Source organism: Lagenorhynchus albirostris, chromosome 17 (genome assembly GCF_949774975.1).
Source record: "Lagenorhynchus albirostris chromosome 17, mLagAlb1.1, whole genome shotgun sequence".
Taxonomy (NCBI): domain Eukaryota; kingdom Metazoa; phylum Chordata; class Mammalia; order Artiodactyla; family Delphinidae; genus Lagenorhynchus; species Lagenorhynchus albirostris.
Window position 1 is genome coordinate 16408103 of NC_083111.1, and position 21165 is coordinate 16429267.

Here is a 21165-nt window from a genome sequence, read left to right on the forward strand (position 1 = left end):
AACCTCACAGAGACCCCTGATCTTAAGGCAAATAGGTCTCTACCCTGGTCCTGTGGGCTATGTCGGGATTGGTTTAAACCGGTCCTAGTACTCTCTGTCCTTTTAGCCATCAGATGGTTCAGTCTGTCAGATTAGATGCATGGAAAGGCAACCCTTTCTAAGTTAAGGAGACAAAGCCTTATAATCAGAAGACCACTGTTTGCTTTTCCCTTCCTCCATCTCCTTGGTACATAGATGCAATGCTTGGAAGGAGATGCAGCAGAGGAGAAAGCCAGTGAGCCTCAGAGGAGGGAGCAGGGAGATAGAAGGAGCCCATGTCCCTGATCCTGTGGTTGAATCAGCAGAGCAGCCTGGAACGCCCTGTCTTTAGTCTTGCTGAGGGAGAAAAATACACCCTGATTTGTTGAAACCACTGTGGTCAAGTTTTCTGTTACTTAACAGCTGAAAGCACTCCTGACACGAAGCAGAAGTGGGGATGTCTTTCAAACAGAGCAGTGTCTGTGCAGAGGGTCTACTTTGCCTACAGATAGGTCAGCAGCTTAGAATGGTGGATCATAGAAGGAAGAGAAAAGAGATCGGGACACAGCAGGAAATGAGGCAAGAAGGTAAAGTCCCTGAATGCTCTGTGTTTGGATTTGGATTTGTATTGTATCGATAATTACAAGCCAACAGAGAAATGTAGGCAGTTAAGTGACATGCTCAATATTGCTTATCTAGGAAAATAACCCAGCTGATTGTGTACAACACACTGGAAGCCGGTTAATGGGTATAGTAGTTTAAGAAAGAGGATGAACTAAAACATCAATATGGGGTGAAGGAGAAGGGAGTCAGCCACAGGAGGTCTCCTGAGGATCATATTTACGGCACCAGCAGGCTCACTTACTGTAGTTGTGGTTCAGAAGCTGGGATACTTACGGAAGGAGTTAAGAGGTGAATTTGGCCTCTGGAGTCGGACTGCCAGTGTGGAGTCACAGCTCCTTCACCTGGCACCTGCGTAAGCTTCCGCAGGACCCTCAACCTCGCAAAGCCACGATGTTCTCACCTGTACAGCGTGCTCAGTAATGCAATTATTTTAGTTTATTTAACAGGCAGTTATATATTAATACCACTTACTATATGCCAGGAACTTCCTAAGTGCATTACAAATATTGCTAGATTTAATCTTCGTAACAAACCTATAAGTACTATTACTATCCCTGTTTTATAGTGTTGCCTCGTTTATTATACTGTTGTGGGAATTAATTGAAAACAATACTTGGAAAATGCTTAACACAGTAACTGACATGTTGAAAGCCCCCAGTAAGCACTAGCTTCTGCTACTGCTTCCTTTTTTCTATTGAAATTGTTACAGTGAAACTTCTTTTTTTAAAATGTCTTACCCTTTGCATGGTAAAGAGTAGTACAGAAACATGGCATTTCTTTTATTTCTCTCCTCTGTCTCTCTCTCTGTGAGATGGGATAGTCAGGTTTATTGCAGTATAAATTACGTACAGTAAATTTCACCCTTTAAATGATTGCTGAGTTTAGACAAATGTGTAGGTCTCCATCACCACTTTGGAACACTTTGTCACCTACTTCTACGACCCCAAAAAGTTCCCTCTTGTTTTTCTGCAAATCAGTACTCTCTCCCCAATCTCAGCCCCAGGAACTACCGATCTGATTTCCTTCCCCTTTTTAGTTTTTCCTTTTACCAAGTGTTATATAAATGGAATCATATAGTGTGGATTATCTCGTTCTGACTTTTTTCACTTAGCAGAATGCTTTTGAGGTCGTGGTGTGTTATCTGCAGTTCATTCTTTTTACGGCTAGTACTATTTTAATGTATAAATGTACAAGTCCGTTATCAAATAAATCATTTGCAAATATTTTCTCCCAGTCTGTAGCTAATCTTACCCTCTCTTCAGAATGTCTTTCAAAGAGCAGCAATTTTAAATGTTGATAGTTTGTGCTTTTTGTACCTTACGTCTTTTAACTCTAGGTCACAAAGATTTTCTTCTATGTTTTCTTCTAGAAGGTTATGGCTTTATGGTATACATCCATGATTGTAATCAATTTTGAGCTGTATTTTTATAGGCATGAGACATGGGTTAAAATTTATTATTTTGCATATGGATGTCAAATCATTTAAGCATCATTTCTTTAGTTAGACTATCTTTCCCCTATTGAATTACCTCTGTACCTTTGTTGGAAGTTAATTGTCTGTACACGTGTAAGTTAATTTCTGACCTCTATTCAGTTTCATGGATTTATATGTTTTTCCAGTCTGTCTTAATTAATACTATATGGCTTTAGCATAAGTTTCAAAGTCAGGTAGTGGGAGGGTCCTCAACTTTATCTTTTCCCCAAAATTTGGCTACTGTAGGTCTTTTGATTTTCCATGTAAATCTTATAAAGAGCTTGTCAATTTTTAGAAAAGAACATGCTGGTGTTTTGATTGGGATTGTAATGACATATATAAATCTGTAGATCAATTAGGGGAGAATTGACTTTTTTTTTTTAAATAGATCTTTATTGGGGCATAACTGCTTCACAATACTGCACCAGCCCCCGTCGCACAACAAAGTGAATCAGCCACATGCACACATACATCCCCATATCCCCTCCCTCCCGAGCCTCCCTCCCACCCTCCCGACACCCCCCCCAGGCCATCGCAAAGCACTGAGCCGTCCTCCCCGTGCCCTGCAGCTGCCCCCCACCAGCTAAACATTCTACATTTGGTAGTGTATACATGTCGATGCCCCAGCTTCCGCCGCCCCACCATGTCCTCAAATCCATTCTCTATATCCATGTCTCCATTCCTGCCCTGCCACTAGGTTCATCAGTACCATTTTTCTTTTAGATTCCATATATATGCGTTAGCATACAGTATTTGTTTTTCTCTTTCTGACTTCCTTCACTCTTTATGAGAGGCTCTAGGTCCATCCACCTCACTACAAATAACTCAATTTCATTTCTTTTTATGGCTGAGTAATATTCCATTGTATATATGTGCCACATCTTCTTTATCCATTCATCTGTCACTGGACACTTAGGTTGCTTCCATGTCCTGGCTATTGTAAATAGTGCTGCGATGAACACTGTGGTAAAAAACTAAAAATAGAACTACCGTATGAGAATTGACATGTAAACAAATTTAAGTTTTCTGGCATGTGAAATGGCATGTTTCTCCAATTATTTAGAACTTCTTTAGTTTTACTTAGGAACATTTGTTTTATTAATATTTTATGTCTTACACACTTAACATTGGTAAGTTTCTCCCTAAATAGAAATTAAGCCATTTCCTGGCTTTATGCTACTACAAATGGTATAGATTTTTAATTTTAATTTTTAATTGCTTGTTGCTACTATATAGGCAAACCATTGATTTTAATATTTATCTTCTGTGAATTTGTTAAACTCATTTATTAATTCTAGAGGCACTTTTGTAGATGCTTTGGATTGTTTATATAGATGATCATATCATGTGCAAATGAAGACATGTTTCTTTATTTCTAGTGTGTATCCTTTCATTTATTTCCTCTTGCTTTACTTCACTGACTAGGACCTCCAAAGCAATATGAATAGAAGTTATGAGAATAGATACCCTTGCCTTGTTCCTTGTCTGAGAGGAGAAGCATTCAGACTTCCACCATTAAGTCTGGTGTTAGCTGTCAGTTTTCACAGATGAGCTTTATTAGCTTCCAGAAGTTTCCTACTATTTCTGGTTTAGTGAGAACTTTTATGATGAATGACTGTTGAATCTTGTCAAATTATTTTTCTGTGTCTCTGGAGCTGAGCCCATGGTTTGGCTTTTATAGTCAGTTAAAATGGTGAATTATAGAGACCTGGGGATGTTGAAACAACCTCACAATCCTTGGATCAACCCCGGTTGTTAATGGGGCACTATCCTTTTTTTTAGAGGCTGAGGCCAGGCCTTCCTTTCGTTATTTTTCTTATTTATTTATTTATTTATTTTTGGCTGTGTTGGCTCTTCGTTTCTGTGCGAGGGCTTTCTCTAGTTGCGGCACGTGGGGGCCACTCTTCATTGCGGCACACGGGCCTCTCACTATCGCGGCCTCTCTTGTTGCGGAGCACAGGTTCCAGTCGCGCAGGCTCAGTAGTTGTGGCTCACAGGCCTAGTTGCTCCGCGGCATGTGGGATCTTCCCAGACCAGGGCTCGCACCCGTGTCCCCTGCATCGGCAGGCAGATTCTCAACCACTGCGCCACCAGGGAAGCCTGGCACTGTCCTTTTTATAGCTAGCAGGATTCAGTCTGCTAGCATTTTGTTAAGGCTTTTTTTTTTTTCATCTGTGTTCTATTTTCTGGAAGAGTTTGTGTAGCATATGTATTATTTCTTCCTTAAGCATTTGGTAGAATTCACCAGTGAAGCCATCTGGGCCTGAAATTTTCATTATAGGAAGGTTTTTAACTACAAATTCAATTATTTCAGTAGATATAATGCTATTCAGGTTATCTGTTACTGCTTGAGTGAGCTTTGGAAGTTTGTGTCTTTCCAGGAATTTGTGCATTTCATGTATCAAATGTATTGGCATATTTGCTGTCCTTTGATGTATACAGAATCTCTAGTGATGGTCCCTCTTTGTTCCTAATCTAGTGATTTGGTCTTCTCCCTCTTCTTAATCATTCTGACTAGATGTTTATCAAATGAGTTGCTCTTTTAAAAATAACCAGCTTTTTTTTTTTTTTTTTTTTGTGGTATGCGAGCCTCTCACTGTTGTGGCCTCTCCCGTTGCGGAGCACAGGCTCCGGACGTGCAGGCTCAGCGGCCATGGCTCACGGGCCCAGCCGCTCCGTGGCATGTGGGATCTTCCTGGACCGGGGCACAAACCCGTGTCCCCTGCATCGGCAGGCGAACTCTCAACCACTGAGCCACAAGGGAAGCCCTAAAAATAACCAGCTTTTGACTTCATTGCTTTTTATTTATCGTTTTACTGCTTTTTTATTTCACTGATTTTCGCTCTAACATTTTAATTTTCTTCCTTCTTGTTTTGTTTATCTTCTTCTAGTTTTGAAGGTGAATGCTTATTCATTAATTTAACACGTTTCTTATTTTCTAGTATAAACTTTTGATGCCATTCATTTCCCTCTAAGCACTGCTTTAGCAGCATCTCAAATTTGATATTATTTTTTTTTCATTTTCATTAAATTCCAACTAATTTCTAAGTATCTTTGGGTTTCTTCTTTGATCCTTGGGTTATTAGAAGTGTGTTTAATTTCAAATACTTTGGAATTTTTTCCAGGTAGCTTTCTGTTCTAATTTAATTTCATTATGGTCAGAAAACAAATATTTTATGATTTCAATCATTTTAATTTGCTGAAGTTTGTTTCATGATCCAGAAATTTGGTAAATGTTCCAAGGTACATTTTAAAAGAACATGTTTGTTGAGTGGTGAAGTAGTCTATAAATGAGATTGATTGAGAGTGATGTTTAGATTTTCCATATATTTGCTGATTTTTTTAAAACTCTTTTTCTGTCATTTGCTGAGAGCTGTGAAGTCACCAAGCGAATTGTTGGTTTACCTGTTTCTCTTTTCACTCTGAGTTTTTGCTTTATGCCTTTCGAAGTTCTGTTACGAAGTACAAACACATTAAGCTGGTTATGTCTTCTTGATGAATTGATATAGCGTAATGTCTCTTTTCATCCTGGCTATAGCCTGTGTTCTGAAGTCTAGTTTGTCTTATAGTAATAGATTTACTTCAGCTTTTTCGTGATTGGTTTTTCCTTGCTATGTATATTTTCTATCTTTCTTCTTTTCAAATAGATCTACATGTATCTATTTAAATCGGATTTCCCTGTAGCTCACCTATCATTGAGGCTTGCATTTTGATTCAATTTGATAATCTTTATATTTTAATCAGGATGTTTCGACCACCTAAATTTAGTGTAATGATTAATATGATTGGATTTAAATCCATCCTCTTCACAGTCGTTTTCTGTTTGTCTCATCTATTCTTTGTTCCTTTTTCCCTTTGTTTCCTGCCTTCTTTTGAACTATTTCTTATGCCATTTCATTTTCACTCTGGCTTATTAGTTATACTTACTTTTTTGGTGGTAGATTTAGGGCAGTGATTCTCAAATAGGGGCAATTTTTCCCTCCAGGGAATATATGGAGGGAAAAATGTCTGGAGACATTTTTGATTTTCATGACTCAATGGAGGTGTTGCTGGCATGTAGCTGGTAGAGGTCAAGGATTCTGCTAAACACCACAACAAACAATGATCACATCAAAAGTGCCAGTTGTTTGTCTGGGAGGCTCCCTGTGACTTCACACTTCTTATTTCTTTTACACAGCCCACAACACTCTCTCACAGCTGAATCTCCTCTCGTCGTACTTCACTGAGCATGGACCCCTCCCCTTGCTTCCGCCAGAGCCTCACAGCTCACATTCTGCATCCTCCCCAGTGGATGTTCTTCTCCCATCAAGTCCTATCCCCCCCACAGCTACTCAGGACCCCATCCATCCTCACCATCTGAAGGGCTTTGCCGCCTCAGTGAAACTCTCTCGCTCTTGGGTCATCAATCAATTCCTCTCTATCAGATCATACTTATCAGCATACGTATAGACTCTAATAGCTCCCTTCTAAAAGCAAACCAACAAATCTCTGTTGACCACACATCCCCCCTCCAGCAACCACCACATTTCCTGCTTCCTTTCACAACCAAATGTGTTTGAAAGAGGTGTCCGTACCCGGGCTCTCCTTATCCCTACCTGCCATTTCTTCTCTCTTCCCCACCATACTCCTCCACTTCCAGTTTCACCTTACATGTCTCTTACGCCATCCCTGATCACCCTGGCAAAAATAAGTTACCCTGTCTTAGTTTCTTTCTCAAACTATTGATCAATTCGTTCAGACCACTTATTACTGCACATTTTTTTCTGTGTGTGTTTTCGCCATGGGCTGTTTGCTCCCTCACCAGAATGTAAACTTCGTGCATACAGAAACCATGTCCAGCTTGTCCACTATTGTACTGTATTATCTATGAACAGTGTAGAGCCTGGCATATAGTAGAGGCTTAAAATATTCCAGGAAGACTGACTGACTGACTATACGAATAAATAAATGAGTGGAACAGTGCCATTGAAAACAGGGCATTAGTTGTGATATTTAGAATACACTCATCGGAGTGTGGCATACCTATTTTTTAAAATTTGTTTTATTATTCACTGTTTTGATTGAACTTGAAATTTCTTTTATTATAATGCTGAAATGACAAAGTGGCATCAGGTTGTTCCCTTTGAATATTTTCATGGATAATTCAAAGGTGAATATATATATATATATATATATATATATATATATATACACATATATTTTTTTAAATTCACTGTTTCCCAAGCATAGCTACAAATCCTTCATAAGTCTCTAATGTTCAATCTTAAGAATTTAAAACTAGATGAGTTACAGTGTTCCAGTTCTCTGTGAGGCACATTTTCCCTTTTTTATTCTGTATAGAGTTGCAATCTACAAAAAAGACAAAAAATCTACAAAATCTACAAAAAATATGTGGCATTGTCATTTGAAACTGGCTACAATTTAACTTTATTAAGATCTCCATTTAACCACAAGTTGGTTTTCAATGTCTGTGAATCTGTGTCTGTTTTGTATATATATTCATTTGTATTATTTTTTAGATTCCACGTATAGGTGGTATCATATATTTGTCTTTCTTTGTCTGACTTATTTCACTTAGTGTGATAATCTCTAGGTCCATCCATGTTGCTGCAAATGGCATTATTTCATTTTTTTTTATGGCTGAAAGGAAGATAGAGGAGGGATTAGTTAGGAGTATGGGATAAACAGATACAAACCACTATACATAAAACAGATAAGCAGCAAGGATTTACTGTACAGCACAGAGAACTATATTCAATATCTTATAATAACTTTTAATGGAAAATGATCTGAAAAAATGTATATATATACCTGAATCACTTTGCTGTACACCTGAAACTAACACAATATTGTAAATCCGCTACACTTCAATAAAATTTTTTAAAAAGATCCTCATTTATCATGTCTTGCAGTTTTCAAGGAGCACTACCATAAATTCAAAAGAGCTTTAAAAAAGGTATTACAGAAACTACACCCTTCTGTTTTTTCTATATTTCATTTGCCATTCTTTGTGATAACCACCAGAGTATTTTTATATAAATCAAAACATTCTCCCTTTTAGTCCAACCACTTTTCTGGTTATATGAACAGTGGTGTCACACACCATTGTTTATGACGTCACAGCACTTTATCATGAAGGCATTTGTGATGCTGTGAGCAAAGTTTAGAGCCTCTGGTCCTTCATTTAGCCTTAACATATCCCAGTGATGGGCTTTTCCCCCTTGGACCTTATCCAAGCTTTGATATTGAAACTATCCTTAGGAATGGGCATTTGTATTCAAAACTATGTGATGTTAGACAGAAGCATTCCAAAAGGAGAAGAAATTTTACAAAAACCTAAAATCACCCAATGCTTCCACTGCTAGAAATATCAGGAAAGCAGAAATTCTCCTTCAAGCTTTCTACTAATCACTTCTGGACTTCAAGTTGCAGTAGAAACCCCAAAGAAGGCAAACCAAGGGTCACAAATTCTTCTGAAAACACTCAGTTGTTCAGCCATCTCATAAGATTTCAACCGGTGTCAGCTTCAGTATCTGAAAGATGTCTACAAAATTGGGTTCTAGTCATTTTAACAGCTTTGCAGATAGACAAAATCATCAAGGTGAAGGGGAAATTGTTGGAGGCAAAACTCTCTCCTGCTTTTATATTTCAATTCTTTTATTTGAAATGATCTTCCATCCCAGTAGTATTCAGTCAATTATTAATTTCTTCTAGCACCAGGATGTTTGAGAGCAGGGAACTGGGACAGTGTTACCGTTTGATTAGTGGTTTCTGAGAAAACGAAGTTACCAAAAGTGCAATCCAAAAGTGCAGTGTTGCTCATTATTTTGAGACAAAAATGTACCCTGGTTCTAATTTATGACATATATTTTAACTGGGCTTAGTTTTATCTTGTCACTCCAGTGATCTTTGCCTTTGAGAAATATTTTGAATTTTGAATGTCATAATAGCAAACTGTGACTGAAATGTAACAACTTATGTCAAAGGGATGCTTCCTTGTTTCCTCCAAGGACCTTAGAACTAGTGCTTTTAGCAGTGTGAGGATCTTATAAGAAGAGATCTTTGGATTATTTTTAAAAGAATTTTAGAAAGTAATTGCCGACTTTCTCAAGGAGAAATGTTTCCTCTTGTAAGAATTATGGAAACCTTGAACATCCAATTCTAATGTGGCTTTTTTCCCCCTAGAACTCATTAAAGTACTTGATATTTTCAAGGAGGAAGAAATTTTCCTCTAACCTTCTAGGTTCTTCTGGCTGGTCTGAGAATTAAATTGACATGAGACAGATTAACAAGAGGAAATTAAACAAAAATATAATACCATGGTTACATGGGAGAGACCCTGGAAAACTGAGCAACTGATCAAAAAAGCCAAAGCCTTCACCTTGAATACTGTGTTTGGCTAAAGACAAAGAGGATGTTGGGAGTAGGGGTTTGGGACTTCAGAGGGGAGGAAGGCAATTCACATGGAGATGAAAGAGCAAAGGTTTGGTAAACAAATGTTTGCTGGACCAGAAGAGACAATGGGACCCCAAGAGGACTTTGATCTCCAGGCCCTGCTAGTTTCCAACACCACACTTAGCCCATATTCTTCGCAGGTATCTCTGGCAATAGCTCTATTTCAGGAATAGGCCCTCTATCTAAATTCTTTTAGGCAGGTATAGGAAGATCAAAAGTTCTTCCAGAGTCTTTTGGGCCTTGATTGCTTTCTGCTTGAAATAATCCACATGACAAAGAGACACATTTTGGGATGGCAAAATTTGTTCCCCTGTAATATGCGTGTGACAAATGACTGGCTTTACTACCCTTTGGAGCCAGTCATTTTTAAACATGGTGAAAATAATCAGCAGAGCCCTAAATATCAAGATGCCCTTTCTATGATGATGGTCATTGTTCAACTACATAAGAACTGACGATTTCAAAAGTATTTTTTACACGATACTTCAACACTATTATTTCAATATTATAGTTAAAGTCCCTGATGCAGGAGAAATATAATTTTGTGTTTGTGAAACCACTAGGTGGCATTTCAGGGAGCTGGGAGGAGCTTCGGTCCTTTATGTCTCAGTGCAGAAAGAATTCAACGAGAGGCAAAGTGATAGACAAGAAGTGATTTATTAGACCAGGACGCTTGCGAGGCTTACAAGTGGGCAGGCGAGCATTGCGCTCCCCTGAGTACTTAATGGGTTACAGTTTTATAATCAAAGGAAAAGTGGGGAGGGGGAAAAGACCACCTTCTTCCTCAGTCTTGAGTAGACATCATGCTTCCATCATCAGCTCCTCCTCCAGGTTGGGCATGGTGGTTCTCTTGTCCCTACATGGTCAAGCTGGGACTGTCATGGCAGCATGGAAAAATTATTTCAGGTCTCAGTACAGTGAGGGTCTTTCACTTTGACATGTCACCTTTCCATAAATCACTGCTTTTTATGTGCGCAGGGAGCATGTCCTAGGGGCCATTAACTTAATGAGCTCATTGGGCAGAATGTGGGTCTCATGCCACCATAAAACATCTCATGTTTTATTGTTCTGAGTCATTTCTCATGCTTCTGTTGGCATGATTTTGTTGCTAAGCAAGCCTGCTTGGATTTGTGGTTAAGTAAACCTACTTTCTTGAGTGATCATTAACTTACAGGGGTCTTTCATACTTCTTTTTATTTACTTACAGTCCCCTAGTGGGATTAACTATTTAATTACCTACTTTGTCCCTTTACTCTGTCCCTATCATTTGTGCCTAGTGCTAACAAAATCATATATGTGTTTTCTAAAGGTAATTGAATCCCGACTGCTTTAAGTTCAACCTCTACTATTGATGTGAAAAACCCATATTAATGGAATTAGTATTGGCTTACTTGCTTTGGAGTCCTTGAAGCCCCATAATTTTTAAATAGGAATACCATCCAAGTTGTCACAAATGGCAAATTTCATTTTTTATGGCTGAGTAATATTCCGTGTGTGTGTGTGTGTGTGTGTGTGTGTGTGTGTGTGTGTGTGTATACACCATGTCTTCTTTATCTATTCATCTATCAGTGGGCACTTATGAGGCTTCCATCTCTTGGCTATTGTAAATAATGCTTCAGTGAACATAGAGGTGCATATATCTTTTTGAATTAGTGTTTTCAGGTTTTTTAAAGACATTTCAGGAGTGGAATTTCTGGATCGTATGGTAGCTCTATTTTTAATTTTTTGAGGACTCTCCATATTGTTTCCATAGTGTCTACACAAGTTTATATTCCTACCAAAAGTTCACAAGTGTTCCCTTTTCTCCACACCCTCACCAACACTTGTTATTTGTTTTCTTTTTGATAATAGTCATTCTGACAGGTGTGAGATGATATCTCATTGTGGTTTTGATTTGCTCTTCCCTCATGATTTGTGATTTTGAGATCTTTTCATGTGTCTGTTGATCATCTGTGCGTCTTCCTTGGAAAAATGTCTATTCAGATCTGCTCATTTTTTAATCAGGTTGCTTGGTTTTTTGATGTTGAGTTTTATTAGCACTTTGCATGTTTTAGATATTAACCCCTATTGAATGTATCATTTGCAAATATCTTCTCCCATCTAGTAGGTCCCTTTTTGTTTTGTTGATAGCTTCCTTCCCCATGCAAAAGCTTTTCAGTTTGATGTAGTCCCATTTGTTTATTTTTGCTTTTGTTTCCCTTGCCTGAAGAGACACTTTCAAAAAAATATTTCTAAGCCTGATGTCAAAGAATGTACTACCTATGTTTTCTTCTAGAAGTTTTATGGTTTTGGGGTCTTACATTCAAGTCTTTAATCCATTTTGAATTTATTTTTGTATATGCGTGAGAAAGTAGTCCAGTTTTCCCAACACTACTTATTGAAGAGGCTATCTCTTCCCCACTGTATATTCTTGCCTCCTTTGTCGTTGATTAATTGCCCATGTAAGTGTACGTTCATTTCTGGGCTCTTTATTCTGTTCCATTGATCTATGCGTCTGTTTTTGTGCCAGTGCCACACTGTTTTGATTACTGTGGCTTTGTAGTATAATTTGAAATGAGGGAGCATGATATCTCCAGGTATGTTCTTCTTTCTCAAGATTGTTTTGGCTATTTGGGGCCTTTTGTGTTTCCATACAAGTTTTAGAATTATTATTTCTGGTTCTGTGGAAAATGCCATTGGTATTTTGAGAGAGATTGTGTTGAATATGTAGATTACCTTTGGAGGTATGGTCATTTCAACAATATTAACTCTTCCAATCAATGAGCATGGTATGTCTTTCTATTTGTTTGTGTCATCTTTCATCAGTGTCTTATAGTTTTCTGAGTACAGGTCTTTTACCTCCTTAGTTAGATTTATTCCTAGGCATTTTATTCTTTCTGATACAATTGTAATGGACTTAGAGGGGGTTATGGTGAGTGAAATGTCAGACAGAGAAAGAAAAATACTGTATGATTTCACTTATATGTGGAATCTGAAAAAACAAAACAAATTAACAAAGAGAAACAGAGTGGTAGATACAGAGAACAATCAGGTGGTTTCCAGAGGAGGGGGGAGATGGGGGGGGAATAGGTGAGGGAGATAAAGAGGTACAAGCTTCCAGTTGCAAAATAAATGAGCCATGGGTACGAAATGTACAGTGTAGGGAATATAGTCAATAATTATATAATATCTGTGTGATGACAGATTGTAACTAGACTTATCATGGTGATCATTTTGAAATGTATAGAAATAACAAATCACTGTGTTGTGTAACAGGAACTAACATAGTGTTATAGGTCAATTATACTTCAAAAACAAACAAATGAACTCATAGAAAAAGAGACTGAAGCCAGAACCACACACTTAGGCTTGTTGTGAATTCCTGACTATCATAACCATATGGGATAATAAATATTTATTATTGTTTTAAGCTGCTAGGTTTGGGGTAGATCTTTACACAGCAATAGATACCTAATACAACTGGTTATAATGTGAAACTCCATTTTATCTTAGACGTCAGTTGCTCACAATTTCCCCTATCAACATTCTATTTTGAAGAACTTCACAAGATATGGATTTAATTGATTTTTTCCTCACGATTAGATTTGGGTTAAACATTTTGTCAAGAATAGTACATCAGTGATAACTTATTCCCAGCTATCTTTTATTGCTTATCCATTAGGACTCAGATTAAACATTACTTCTGCAGGAAAGTCTTTCCCGAGCCTTTGTCCAGCTTTCACATCAGAATTTCTCTTTGTTATACTCTCTCATACAATATGGTTTCTTTCTCAAAGTGCTTTCCCCAATCACACAATCCGAAATGCAAATATTCGGTTAATGTTTACTACCCCCCACATCATGAAAACTCTGCAAGATCAGGGACTACATCTCTATTTTACCCAGTATTAGCCCTGTTCTTGGGAAAGAGTGGATTCTCGAAAAAGAGTTGTTGAATCAGTACATTTATGAATAAAGTCATTGATTTATTATATCTATTTTATCCAGCTATTCACATATGCATGTGAATTTTACCTTGAATCTATTGGATGCCTACTGTATTCTAGGCCTGTGTTAGGCATTTTTTAATAGCTGTAATTCAATGAAATATACAATGTTCATTTATTAATTTGTTCATTCAAATTGTTTTTGAATGTCTACAATGTGTTATATTTTGCATTAGGGACTTAGGCTACTGGCTAGTTGGTGCAATTGTGAACCTCAAATCCTTTAAGCAACAAAATAAGCCATAATTTCTTCAATATGTTTTAAAGAACTCAAGGAGGAGCTGTATATCTATAAAACTGGTAAGAAACAATGATGTTCCAAAAACATGTGACCTTGATTCATCTGTTAATCTAAGTCCAAAGAGAGACAGAAACTGAGAATTCTACCCTTGTTCTACAAGATTTGGGGGATTTGAAAAGGGTTTCTTTTTTTTGATTTATGGAAAAAACTGATGTGTTTAGTTTAGCAAAAATATTTATGAATTTTATGGTAGAAAACTGAACACAGATGGTCAGAATAACAAAAGAGATGAACATGGAGAGTTTAATGGAAGGAATTGAAATTGCTAAGCTGGGAAGTGTTTGTATTTGCTGCCAAATGTAACATAGAAGCAAATGCATCAATGCAGGAACACATGTATCAACTTAACACATGCTTGTTGTGTGGCTACATCCCACTTGACTGTACTGAGCATCCCCACTCAGTGGAATTGGCTGGAACCTCTTTATTTGTTTATTTTTGGATGTGAAAATCTGTGCCCAGTGCTCAAAACGTCTGAGTATACCAACCATATCAATTACCAAGCAAGAACAAAATACAAAAGAAATAAGAGAGCAAATGACAAAAGACCCAGATCCTCTTCCACTAAGGTGCTGCTTCCAATCAATATGGCAGAACTAAAGATGAACACGAAGGTCAGCCATCTGGCCAAGACTCTGGCCTCAAAGGACATTTCCTGATTTTCTTCTCTCCTTGGGGTCATACAAGCAGTGGGGCAGGTAAGGCAAATCACACAGATTAACAGAAACATTCATTGAGAGGAAAAATGGTTCAAATAAAAGAGGCAAAATGTTTATAACATCTTGAGCACGATTTTACTGTATGGGTGTGTGCATGTTTCTCTTTTTAGACTATAAACACGCACCAACCAACCACACACAGATACACACACACTTATATACCATAGCCAAGTTAGTGAGATGACATGCAAAGTAAAAACTGAAAGAAACTACCTCTAAGCTTAGTAAAACTGAAATGTTAAACCTCTTATGTCCTAAATCCTTTTCAGTATAATAAAGATAACAAACTCATCTTAGGAGGCCCACGTTTGACCACTGGATATAGTAAAAAAAAAAAAAAAAAAAAAAAAAGAAAAAAAATGTGGACATGTAAGGTATAAAGTTGGTGAGTAAAGCCAGATAGAAGCTTAGATTATTCTTGGTTGACACCTTAGAAACACATTTAATTTACCCAAATCTATAAACCAAGGTCAAGAGCCATGAATTTTATAGAATTTTTTTTCTGGATGTGGCTATTTCTCACTCATATGCTGGAGTGGAATAAAAACCTTAAGCTAAAGAAAGTGCATTGAGAAGACTCATCTCCAGAACTACACAGGGACTGCTATGGAAGAGTGGGTGTTAGTCCCTGTTTTTTTGTTTTTCTTTTTTCTGTCTCTTTTCAACCCTGTGGGTAGAACTCAAAGTACAGATGATCCCATTTTTTTAAAAACGGAAATATCTGGTGTTCTCAAGATATTAAATTCAATAGTGTAATGCATTCCACTTGAAATTTGTGTCTCCTTTTTAATAGATTGCAAACCTGGAATCCTTAGGTCAAAATTCTGCCAAGGAGCAGACAGGTCTAATGCATGGCATTTCCATTATGACAACTAACATATATTATTGTCTTTTAAGGAAATCTACTGAGAATATTATAAGGTTATTTGCATTTTTTAACCTTAGCCTTTGACTCAGGTAATGGGTTAATTATGGGGTATGATGGATGGATTTAGTACAAATTCTCCTCTGATTTCCATGCCAAGCCCATAGTGTAATGCTATTTCAGGAGTTTGAGAAGAATGACATCTTGAAACATAAAACAATAACTTCCAGTTGTCATTTAAAAATGATGCGTTCTGCCATCCCTCACTGCCAATCTCCACCATTTAAAAAAATTTACCTATTATGAAGGAAAAATTCAAACATATACAGGCACAATGGCATAGTATAATAAAACCCTCATGTACTTATTTTCCAGCTCCAACAATGATCAACTTTCTACCTTCTTATTTCACCAAATTCCTCAACCTACTCCCTACATCCCTAGACTATTATTATTTCGTTCAGAGTTCTTTTTCCACCACTCTGTTTCATTTTTAGCTTGACTGCTTGATATCATCTCTGGATAGAGTGGATACACGACTTCTACTCTTGCAGATAGAAATGTAGGCATTTCTGTAGGTGCAGAGGTCAAGGATTTATCATGATCTAGCTTTAATAGACGACTGGTCTGGCAATGCAAATTCTGCCAAAGAGAAGAACAGCGGATAACAATTCTGAAAACAGTCATTGTTTCTTGACCAGTTTCTAGCCTGCCCAGAATTTCTTCTTCTTCTGGGAACACATTACTTTCTTCTTTGCAGAACCTACTTGTTGTGGTTTGAATGGACCCAGACTGTCCAGAGAACTCAATTCCTGTGGTAATCAGAAGTCATGAGCACGTGATATGTGAGCCCTCCTAGGGCAGATGCTCGTATATTTCCTTTGACATTGTGAGCTATGAGGACTGTGTGAACCTGAAGTTGAAAGTCATCTTTCCCATCAGAGAGAGAGAGCCTGAGAATGAAGCAACACAAAAGAAAGAGAGAAAGAGAGCAAGATAGAGACGACAGAGAGAAAAACAGAGAGGCAAAGAGAATCTGGTGAGAACCATACCAGCTGTGCCGGGGGCATTTCTGAACTTTTCAGATACATGAGGCAATAAATTCCCTTTACTGATTGAGTTTAAATTGGTTTTCTGCCACTCAAAACAGAAAGAATCCTAGTACAATAAATGTCTCCTACCACTTTACTGGCCACCAGCCATAACTACTTCACCACAGATTCATTCAGCATTCAGCTACCTGGCAACATGTTTTCCAACCACCCTAGTGGAGGCATGGACCCTGTGCAGGGCCACCTCTGTGAAGAGCTGGAATGGTCTTGAATCAGGAGTGTGAGAACTGCGTGTCCAAAAATGAACTCGGTCTTTCCCTGCAGTCATCTTCCTCCTTCAGTGTTTCCCATCCTATAAATGGCGCCTTCATCAGTTACATAAAATGGAAACTCAAGTCCTATTCTTGCCTCTTTCACACCTTCACACAACCACCACTCATCCATCACTAAGTCTAGTCCACTCTGTCTCTGAAGCACAGCTCAGCTCCGGCCACTTCTTTCTGTATCTGCGGGCTTCACCCCGTCTGAGCTAGGTCAACTCTCCCTTACACAGCTCTATTCAAGAGTGTTTGCTAAAATACCAGAGTCTGTCACTCTCTTCCTTAAAACCACCACCCTGAAAAGCTCTACAGTGATCTGGTGCCTGACCAGTTCCCTCCAGACCCGAGTTCCATCATGCCCTGCCTCACTCATCCTTCTAGTGCACGGCCCTCTCTGGTTTGGGCCAGGATACCTGTCTTCTAATTACCTCAGCATCCTCAGGCAGACTGCTGTCCTCTCCTTGGAAGGGTCTTTCCCCAGTGTTTACTGGGCAAAATACCACTTATTATCTTGTTCTCAGTTTAATGTCATCTCTATCGACAGGCTTCCCTAACCCATCTACTTAAAGTAGTTTCCTCTGTGTGACCCTTGTATTCATCTTTATTCTTTTATCTTTGGGAATAATACAATTTTAATTTTGTTTATTTCTGTGTTTACTTGTTTGGTTTTTGTCTCTCCCATTGGGCTGTAAGCTCCCTGAAAGCACCATGGCTCCCTTCTTCACCACTGTGTCTCCAGGACCTAGCAGTTCTTAGCACCCAGTGGACACTTAATAAATCATTGTTTAATATATCTTTAGTAAATAGTAACAGCAATAAGTAGCTTTCTAGAAAAGCATATAAATTAAAAAGTTTTAAAAATAAATAATTGTTAAGTATTTAGGAGAATATTGTTAAATATATAGAAATTTAAACAAAAGTTTTTATCAAGATGTCTATACTGGGGAATTCCCTGGCAGTCCAGTGGTTAAGACTCCGCACTTCCACTGCAAGGGGCATGGGTTTGATCCCTGGTCAGGGAACTAAGATCCTGCATGACGCGTGGCATGGCCAAAAAAAAAAAGAATGTCTATAATTAATCTATTATTATGATTATTATTAACCTGTCCTATATGTCAGGTTTCATTGGAGGCAACTACATCACCTTTCGTTCACTGGTTGCTACTTACATGATGAGTCCATAGAAGTGACTTGTGTCCACACATGGTACTGAGAAAAGGTTCTCCATCTTTATGCTGAATTAAAACATAAACCCAAGACATCTTGACAAGTTCTGAAATCAGAAATTGGAATAATGGTTGAGACTGTGGTAAAACCAAACTAATTTTTAGTTTTAAAAGTTTACTAATTCAGACACGAATTAACCATGGAAACAAAATTACTTTGTATGTTGTAAACAGCCCTAAACTACATATGCTTGCATAGAAACAAAAGACCAGCAGAAAATCCATCAAAATGTTCACTGTGGTTTCTTTCAATAGTTGAGCTTGAATGTGGTATTATTTCTTGCATCTCTAATTTCTAAATTTCCCACCATGAGCTACAAATTATGTTTAAGATTAAAAATAAATTTTATTCTATAAGATAAATATAAAATATAAATAATACTAAAGAAATGAAATGATAATCTTGGAAATCCAACATCCGCATAGTTTGAAGGACACTTTAGAGCAGGAAATATAGTAGAAAATGCATTGACCTGACAACTTCTGAGCTACAACATAATCATGTCTAATATAGTTAGGGTATAATTTCACTTCAGTGTAATAAGAGTTTCTGTGACTAACAGTAACTAAAATGAACAAAGGTTAACATTATTTAGGATTTTATTATGCACTAGGCATGGTGACAAGTCCTCATTGTATATTACCTCATTTAATCCTTTCCACAGTCTTATAGTTTAGGTCAGCAGTTCTCAGTGTGGTCAGGGACTTCTGGGAATCTCGAAGATACCCTCAGGCAGTCTGCAAGTTCAAAACTGTTTTTAAAATAATCCAAAGACACGATTTGCCTTGTTCACCAGCTGTTCTATAGGTGAGAAAGTAAGTCCAGAGACTTAAGTAAATTGACGAAGGTCACACCACGTGGTGTTGAGAAAACCTTTAAAAGTTGTCAGTGTCCTTGTTGGTTTCACTCAACTCGGCCTAACAGATCAACCTCAAAAAGCTGAGATTTTGATAGATTGAGAGAGACCAAGAGAAAGCCATTCCTCCCTTCATGTCTGTGACTTAGAGGTAAGAATTTGGCTTTTACTTTCCTAGGTTTGGGCTGAAACTTCAGGGTCGTTGAAGGATGATGAGAGCAGTTCCTTGGCCTTTCCAGGAGGCTCCACCTTACCTTACCTTCTGACTTGTCTATCAATCCCATCCCCATTCTGCATTGCTAAGGTTTTCTTCTCAGAGTTACAGTTTCGGATTTAGAGGTTCCAATATTCTCGATGTGGCACTATTAGCGGGGCATATGGAAACCCTGGATTCACACCTCCCCTCACTGAGACAGCCAAAAATGTGGGGCAAATTCATCTGTGATCATAAAGGCAGTATGCTTAGAATCTGCAATACAAGTGTTTGTTATGAGCAGCTAAGCAGATTAGTTCATTGCCACCTTGAAGAACAAAAGAGACATTGACATTTGGAAGGTGAATACGAAAAATTTGACAAGCAGGTTAAGGCTGTCCCAGGTAGACAAGATGTATGGTCACCTTGGGCATACAGTGAAGCTCTGTATTAACAGGACCCAAAACAACTGAAGGCACCCTGAGGACCATGGACCCCTGGAGATTAGGATGGAGCACAGGGGTACACTCTGGAGAAAGCCGAAGGTGGCTTCTACTTCCTCGACGTTTTGCCCAGATTTTTTTTGCTCAGCGCACAAGGAAGAATTCCTAGCCCAGGCTATTAGAACCAGGCAAATATTGGAAGAATTCAGATAGAAAAACCGTAATTTCTTCTCTGCCTCCAAGTCTAACAATTCTAAAGATTGAGACGGTAAAGGATAATCCCAGGCAAAAAGCTATTTGAAAATGGGTTAAAAACAAACCAGCCATTGTTGGAAACACAATGTTGGGATAGGCAGTCATGTGTACATGGGCTTTTGACCTCTGCAAGGTCACTTAAGAATGTGTCCTGGTCTAGAACTTGTCCTTACAAAGAGATAAAGAACTCTCACAGCCTGTGCTGGGCATACCTCTTTGGAAGTGGCTTTCCCTGTTCCAGACTTAACGTGTATTTCTTTGTCCTACTTAAGCGTGTGCATTGGATGGCACCTGGCCAACCCCACTGCTGTTCCCAGCAGGAAGGGAGCGAGGTCCTTTGCCTGCAGCACAGACCATCTCCCTGTGCCGACTGCAGGGTGAGACCCACTGGCCGTGGAGGACGGACACTCACCCTTGAAGCTGATTCTGCTCTGTCTCTGCTCTATGTGTCAAGCATTGTTCCATCCAGTGCCTGGGTGAGTCGTGTCTTTCTTGGTGACCCCGACATCTGCAAACCATGCAGTGGGTTGACAGCACCTGCTGCTCCTAGAGATAGGCAACAGGTGTCACTTGCTCGACACTAACGGCATCTCTGGTGCCCTCTCCCTGACCTGCATGCTCACCCTAGGTCATAGAGCAGAAAGTTCATAGCCAAGACCCAAATCCCATTAAGTCTCAATTCATTACTTTTTCACCAAACCCATCCAAGTTATTGTTTACCTCAAAATATATTATATACTCTGAGATTCCCACCACTAGAAGTTAAATTAAGCACCAAAAGCAAAACAAAAACAGTCCAAAAACCCTTGGATGTATATGTAGTATCGTGGAATAAGATTCCATCCTTCTCCAGTAAATAGGATAAAATTCTGAATGCAGACTGCACAGTCTTATTTGGCTACCAATCCCTCTTCTCCCCTCCTCCAGTGCATTAAAGCTTATCTCAATCATTCTGGTAATCAGTTAAGTATTGTAATGGGAAATGAGTTCCAAGTTCAGGTTCAGAGAAAATAGTCTCAGTATATCCAAACTTGTCTCTCACAGAATACAGTCTCATACTGGAGGTTAAGAAGATACAAGAAAGTTACATTTTTTTTACATTATCCTTTTTATAGTTGTCAATGTCAGTTGATAAATAATGACAGCTAATATTAATTGAGCATCGTCCCGTCCACATACCTGAGGTAACACTGAATGTTTTACAGATGAGTATGAGTCTCATTCCATACGTTCAAGTATGCAAGAAATAGTTCATAACTTTATTTTAAATAAATCAACTTAAGTTTTATTTTAATGCCCCTCCCTCTGGCTGGCAGGAAACTCAATGTCAGTCATTCTCTGGCTTTCTCTCCTACCAAACCCAGAATTATCATACTG

General features: G+C 38.4%; 1 long non-coding RNA gene across 1 annotated transcript in view; it reads right to left on the reverse strand.

Moving 5' to 3' along the window:
- LOC132508002 (uncharacterized) overlaps nt 1-21165 on the reverse strand; it is a 429503-nt gene that overhangs the window by 382920 nt on the left and 25418 nt on the right. The gene's annotated exons all lie outside the window — the stretch shown is intronic.